This window comes from Astatotilapia calliptera, chromosome 20 (genome assembly GCF_900246225.1).
Source record: "Astatotilapia calliptera chromosome 20, fAstCal1.2, whole genome shotgun sequence".
In the NCBI taxonomy this organism is placed as follows: Eukaryota; Metazoa; Chordata; class Actinopteri; order Cichliformes; family Cichlidae; genus Astatotilapia; species Astatotilapia calliptera.
This window is the reverse complement of record NC_039321.1, coordinates 13105188-13113259: the sequence shown is the minus strand read 5'-3', so window position 1 is coordinate 13113259 and position 8072 is coordinate 13105188.

Genomic DNA, 8072 nt, shown 5'->3' with positions numbered 1-8072 from the left:
TTTCCAGCAGAAATCATCATTAAGGCAAATGAAAAGGGCTGGATGGATGAGGAAATGATGAAAGACTGGCTGAGGGAGGTGTATGTAAGGAGACCAGGTGGTTTTTTCCACGCATCACCATCGCTGTTGATCTGTGACTCTATGCGTGCCCATCTCACAGCCGATGTGAAAAAACTTGTGAAGGAAATGAACTGTGAGCTTGCTGTCATTCCGGGAGGCCTGACAAAGGAACTCCAACTGCTGGACATCGGTGTGAACCGCCCGTTCAAAGTAAGGCTGCGAGCGGCCTGGGAGCGATGGATGACCGGTGGAGACCACAGTTTCACTAAGAGTGGAAGGCAGCGCCGGGCGAGTTACGCCACAATTTGCCAATGGATTGTAGATGCTTGGGCTAACATGTCTGCTGGCACTGTTGTTCGAGCTTTCGCAAAAGCCGGCATCGTTTCCGAGGAGCCGCACGGCACGGAAAGTGACTCTGACGGTGAAGACAGTGAACCTGGCATGTTTGATGGAGATTTAGCGCAGCTGTTCAATTCAGACACAGAGGATGAGGACTTCGATGGGTTTGATTGATGATAAAAATGTGAGTACCAAACTTTGTTTTGCTCCTGCTTTATTTTTAAATACGCACACTTGTATGCTTGTGTGTTGTTGATGATGACGATTATTGGTACTAAAAATGTGAGTACCAAACTCAGTTTTGCTCCTGCTTTATTTTTAAATATGCACACTTGTATGCTTGTGTGTTGTTGATGATGACGATTATTGGTACTAAAAATGTGAGTACCAAACTCAGTTTTGCTCCTGCTTTATTTTTAAATATGCACACTTGTATGCTTGTGTGTTGTTGATGATGACGATTACCGGCAATAGAAATGTGAGTAAGGTACCGAATTCAGGTTTGCTCCCGCTTTATTTTTAAATATGCATACGGTACTTGTATGCGCCCTATGGTCCAGTGCGCCTTATGTGTGTGTTAAATACAGTAAGTGCACACATAACTGAGACTGCGCCTTTTAGCACAGTGCGCCTTATGGTCGTGAAAATACGGTATTAACAAATATACACTCTGTGCAATCTGAGTAAACTAAGCGATGACTAGATCTTTATCCTATACATTCCCGGCCCCTAATTGTTCTATAAACTTATAAACAATTATTAACAATTTGGCACAATGATCATATTAACAACATAGGCATTCAGTCCTTAGAACATAATTTCTTCTTTCCACTGATGTCAGAGGTCACCAGTACATGACATACCATGGGAGTCCAGCCTTTACCACTGACTCATACTGCTTCTAGGAGCAGACAGACCTTAGTGATTGGTCTATCCTGTTCACTGGTCTTGGTCTTCACATGAACCCTGCGAACAAGGCCATGTTCATCCGGCATGGCTTGAGTGACTCTACCAATGAGCCAAGAGTTTCTCGGTGCTGTTTTGTCCACGAGCAAAACGATGTTTCCAGGCACAAAGTTCCTAGACACCCGTGTCCACTTCTGCCGTGTCTGAAGCGGAGGCAAATACTCTCTCACCCAGCGCTTCCAGAAAAGATCTGCCATATATTGAACTTGCCTCCATCTTCGCCGGGCATAGATGTCCTCCTTTTGGAACAGTCCTGGGGGAAGAGATGGCCTTGCTTTTAAGAGCAGGAGATGATTTGGAGTGAGTGCTTCCAAGTCATTAGGGTCATTGGAGGGTGTAGTAATAGGCCAACTGTTGTTTGGTGCAGTGAGAAAGTCTGGTCCAGAAATCCAGACATGGTTCTGTAGGAAAAGGCCTACGTTCTGTCCTCTTGAGACACAATCAGCCGGAGATGACTAGATCTTTATCCTATACACATTGTTTCACACACATGTTTCTGTCTTCATGTTAAACAGAGATGTAATTAAGATGAGGTAATCTAGTAAAGGCAGTGTGAGGGACAGAGCCAAAAATAAACTGGTGTGTTAAAGTAGTAACTCAACATTTTCAAAATGTTATCATTACAATTGGTTGCACTGTTTTTTTTATTTAGCGTTATCAGAGTTAAATGGGCATACATCACACTTTAAGTTTTTATTTGCAAAAAGTTTCTAAACACCATTTTTAATTCACTTCACAATTACTTGCTACTTTGTATTGGTATACCACATATAATGCAAATAAAATCCATCCAACTTTGTGGTTGTAATATGATAAAATGTGCAAAAGTTCAAGGGGTATGAATAATTTTTTGAAGTAATGCGCAATTTGCAGCCCAATCTATACATCAGTTACATATCATTAGATTTTACATATCAGTACTTTCTTTAAAACTGAATAGCAAAGAAAAGGGTGGAGTGCCCACTCCGGGTCGGGGATGAGTTCCTGCCCCAAGTGGAGGAGTTCAAGTACCTCGTGGTCTTGTTCGCGAGTGATGGGAGAAGGGAGCCAGAGATCGACAGACGGATTGGTGTGGCGGCTGCAGTGATGCGGACGCTGCACCGGTCCGTTGTGGTCAAGAGGGAGTTGAGTGTAAAAGCGAAGCTCTCAATTTTATCGGCCAATCTACGTCCCTACCCTCACCTATGGCCACGAGCTGTGGGTAGTGACCGAAAGAATGAGATCGCGGATACAAACAGCGGAAATGAGCTTCCTCCGAAGGGTGGCTAGCCTCTCCCTTAGAGATAGGGTAAGAAGTTCGGCCATCCGGGAGGGGCTCAGAGTAGAGCCACTGCTCCTCCACATCGAAAGGAGCCAGTTGAGGTGGTTCGGGCATCTGACAAGGATGCCTCCTGGGCACCTCCTGGAGTTGGTATTCCGGGAGGAGGCCCCGGGGCAGACCCAGGACACGCTGGAGAGATTATATTTCTCGGCTGGCCTGGGAATGCTTTGGTGTTCCCCCGGATAAGCTGGAGGAGGTGGCTGGGGAGAGGGAGGTCTGGATTTCTCTGCTTAGGCTGCTGCCCCCGCGACCCCAGCCCTGGATAAAGCGGATGAAGATGGATGGATGGATGGATAGTAAAGAAAACAGTTGAAAAGCAGCGGCTGCTCTGCCTCTGTCACCTCAGCAGGGAGCAGAGAGAGAAAAACCAAAATTCAGCTAATGACTGCAGACCTCATCCTGTGAAAAGTTACTGCTATGGAAGCAACAAATCACTCATGTGCAATTCAAATCTAAAGACTTCCAATTTACATGAACACATGTGAGTCTATTAGATATGATTCAAATCACTGCAGCCCTGTAGCTTTAACAACTAATCTCTTTAATAAAATATTATGGTCAACTCTATCGAAATCTGTACTGAGTTAGCAGCACAGAAATGACACCACTGTTAAAGGCTGTAAGAAGATAATTTGTAACCTTCACTACAATTATGAACTTACCTGGATGATTGAGCATACGTCAAGACATCAAAGGAGGAAGGTGTCACAGTACGGCTGTGTGCAGGCAAGAGTAGGACCCAAACGCAAACTCACAGAGTCAAAAGTTAAACTCAAAAAACACAGCTTTATTGCTGGCGTGGAGTGGGACACGAAAAACAATACAAAATAAACTAAACTGGGAAAAACTAAAGCACAAGGAGCCACAGGGAAAAAAAATCACACAGCTATGATGGAGGACGCAACACTGACAAAGAGAAACATGGGGCTTAAATACACTGAGGGATAACGAGGGGGAATGAGCCACAGGAGGAGAGCACAGCTGAGAGTAATTAAGCAGGACGAGGCAAGGGAAGCAAAACTAGAAACATTAACATAGAACAGACTGTGAAAGTAAAACAGGAAACACACTGACGGAACTCAAGACATGTGGACTTAACAGACTGGGGGAGACAGAACATAGGGATCTGAAACATGGAACAGAAAGGCACAGTAGATCAACATGAACATAACAACGCCACAGGGGAAGAGTAAAACTGAACACGATGAACACAGAAACACCAGACCTCTTCACAATAAAACAGGAAACATAATGAGACGTAGACATGACAACCCAAACTTCACAATGTAAGACACAGACATGAAACACATGAAAAGCAGGGGAGATTTACCATAGTTGGAAACACGAGGGGGAAATAATAAGAACTAGAAACACTTAAGCATGATAACAAATGAACTTAGGAACCTGAAGGGCTTACATAAACTAAAACATCAAAATGAACTAAAACTCAAAACACTGGGTCATAAGACCCAGGATCGTGACAGAAGGATGGGATGATCAGATCCTTTACTGTGGTAAAAGTGCTGTAATTCCATGCCACACCACAAGGTGACACTATCTATTTAGGTGGGGACTAAAGGTGTGCGCTAGATGGTAGGAAGAGGTAGAAGAATATGAGAAGCAACATGTTCAAGAACCAGAATTTGATGTATGGCAATGTTCTATGTGCTTGCCAAGAATTAGTAAAAAAGAAATGCAGTCTGAAATGGCTTTCATCAGCCAAGTCCTCAATCACTGCAAGACTTCAAGGAAAATCTTTAAATGGTAAAATGGCCTGCATTTGTATGGCGCTTTTCTAGTCCTTAAGGACCCCAAAGCGCTTTACACTACATTCAGTCATTCACACACTGGCGATAGCAAGCTACATTGTAGCCACAGCTGCCCTGGGGCGCACTGACAGAGGCGAGGCTGCCGGACACAGGCGCCACCGGGCCCTCTGACCACCACCAGTAGGCAAACATGGGGTTAGTATCTTGCCCAAGGATATCTGGCATGCAGCCAGGAGGCAGCCTGGGGGGATCGAACCACCGACCTTCTGATTAGTGGCTGACCTGCTCTGCCACCTGAGCTACAGCCACAAAGGTGTGTGCCTTCTACAAACAGGATGTTCAGGATGGCGAATTGTCAATTACTGATGATGAGAGATCTACCAAATATCACTAAAACTCGAGAGTAAATTAATGTATCTAACAAGTGTATTGATGAGATTAGAGTAACACTTTATCTCCCAAACAACATCAGGTCCCATCATAACAGACATTTTACAGTCCTGACTGAGGAAGCATAGTTGTGAGATAGGCGAATCAGTTGTGTCAGATATGGTGACACAGTTTTGTGAGGGCAAACCTCACATCTTTACCTCTATCCTGAGTGGGGGTGGTCCACTTTGTTCTACCTACAAGAGAAGGGCAAATTTAAAGACCCGTTTTCTGTACTGGAACCAGTGGAGCATGCATTTAGTAGGGAGGAACACAGAAGCTTCCAGTTCCTAGTGTCAAGTCATTGTTTCAGGCTATGACAAGGAATGCGATCCAGGATTCGATCTTGCATGATGGATTCTGTTACAACCCTCTGGTCTAAGAGGCACAGGATGCATAAAAAAATTACTAATTCTAGCATTCCATTAATTCAAACCACTGAACAAAACCTGGCTCAGCATTAAAGTGATTTATTTTCACAATTTCAGTGTTTCACACCTAACTTAAAAAGAAGAAAACCAAAGCTATAGATAGACTTCAGATCTAACCACAGAATTCCTACTAACACAGGATTAAGGTTCCTCCACTGATGAAGAGGAAGTGACTCCAGCTGTGCATCCAGGTGTGACAGCAAACCTGCAAACAAATAAGAGTAGAGAAGAAAAAAGATCAGTGGACGTAACAGATTCATTTGGGAAAAAGTCTAACCTATAAACCACCAACCTAATTTTTAAAATGTTTTTATAAGGACACAGAGCAATTTGAGGCCAAACTTGAAAAGCACACAGTAAAAAATGGAGTGTCAATATTTCAGAGTAAACCTATTTTAACCTAGATAGAGTATTTACAACTCTATGAGTAAACCAGCTCTAACATCAGAGTTAAAAGTCAGTGTAAGGTTTGTTAGTCACGCAGTGAAGACTTAACTCCACACAGTGTTGATTATTACCAGTCTGCAGGCGTGTGCGGCCTCAGAGCTCTAATGCGCAGGGAATTTTCTCCGAAGAGCTGCCACAGTCAGGTAAGTGAAGTTAACATTCCCATACTGGTAACATTGTTGAAAAGATATTTTTAAACTAAATAGCTCTTTATAGTTTCACTGATGTCGAGTGAGGACATGTTAGCAGCATTTACCCATAGGTTTAATGACATTAAATGACAATCTCTACTTTTAAGATCAGGCTTAAAACTTTCCTTTTTGCTAAAGCATATAGTTAGGGCTGGACCAGGTGACCCTGAATCCTCCCTTAGTTATGCTGCAATAGACATAGGCTGCCGGGGGATTCCCATGATGCATTGAGTGTTTCCTTTCCAGTCACCTTTCTCACTCACTATGTATTAACAGACCTCTCTGCATTGAATCATATCTGTTATTAATCTCTGTCTCTGTTCCACAGCATGTCTTTTATCCTGTCTTCCTTCTCTCACCCCAACCGGTCACAGCAGATGGCCGCCCCTCCCTGAGCCTGGTTCTGCCGGAGGTTTCTTCCTGTTAAAAGGGAGTTTTTCCTTCCCACTGTTGCCAAAGTGCTTGCTCATAGAGGGTCATATGATTGTTGGGTTTTTCTCTGTATCTATGAAGCGCCTTGAGGCGACTTATGTTGTGATTTGGCGCTATATAAATAAAATTGAATTGAATTGAATTGAATTCCAGTAGCTACATGCTAGCAGTTGCTAAAAGTTCAGATGTTCGTTATCTTCTCACTGCGTTAATATGAACCTAAAACATTTTAACTATGTACTTCTTCTAAATGCTGTCTAAATAATATCATTGTCACATGTCAAATCGCACAGTTTGAACAACTAAATTACCATCTATCAGTAAGCTAATAATCGCTAATTAGCTTACATAAGCGAACGTACTTTAAGAAAAAGTGGGTAACATTACCATTAAGTTAACTTTACTGGTTTATATTATTTTAAGCAAATGCCAAAGGCATACACTACTATAGAGTTTTGCTCATTATTTAATAAGAAATATGTATTTTGTGTAAATTAACTGATAGCAATGTTAATGACATGTTAAGTAATATTAAGTAATGTTTTTATTTTATAGAAAGGTTTAAGAGTACGCAAAACCTAAATCTCTGAGAGATGCAACCAGAAGACGTAAGAAGCCTTAAGATATGATGATGATGATAATGAAAATTATCCAGTAACGCATTACATTACTGTGATCCGCTTACTTTTTTCAAGTAACGAGTAAAGTAAGGGATTACTATTGCAAAAAAGGTAATTAGATTACTGTTACTTTCCCGTAAGCACGTTGCGTTACTGCGTTACTAAACCATGTTTTTTTTTTGACAATGACGTAAGTGAGTGCAACGTTCATGGCAACAGCTGTGTGCAGATCAACAATGGATAATATAACGAGTGCGGGAGAGAGTATGACCGTGCACAGGGCTGGACTGGGACAAAAAATCGGCCCAGGCATTTTGACTATTGACCGGCCCACCAGGTATTACAGGAAAAACCATAAAGCCTTTGAATGAAAACAAATGCTGTTGTGACAGTGATGTACACTGTCTTGTTGGTATATATGTATCTAATAAACTTAAACCTACACCATCCTCCCTATTCTGGTATTCTAAACAGTACAGACAGAGAAGACTAGAGGTGAGACATGATCATTACCGAATATTAAAAATGATAAATGACAGATTTAGAGATATTTTTATAAACTCTTCATTTCCCACATCAATAAACAGCATGGCAGGGCAAAATATTTTTTCTAACATGGCAACCTTTAAAAAGTGAAAGGAGACAGAAAGACAGGTGAGAAAGAATAAAACTTAATTGAGTTTTTGATGCCATTTTACACACAGTACTGATACAGAATCTAGAAAATGTGGGAAAATACTGGCATCATATACAGTACTTACTTCTGACAAAATTATGATGGGACCCTGAAAAAAAAAAGACTATGTACAATAATGGATTTCTATACATTTTACATCACATGAAAACGTTTGTTGTAAGATTCAGATAATTACTTATTAAAAGCTAGACATTTTAAATGAGAATAAGGAAGAAAAGTATGTCTTTGTGCCCCCTTTCCCTGTCAATGCCCTACCAGGTCCCCTGGCAAAACTTTGCTTGACCCGCCCCTGCACAGTTACCAGCTGTCAGCTACCTAGAAAAGGATCCTGGTGTTATTTGTCTCTCAGAAACAGTTCATAACTTCCCTT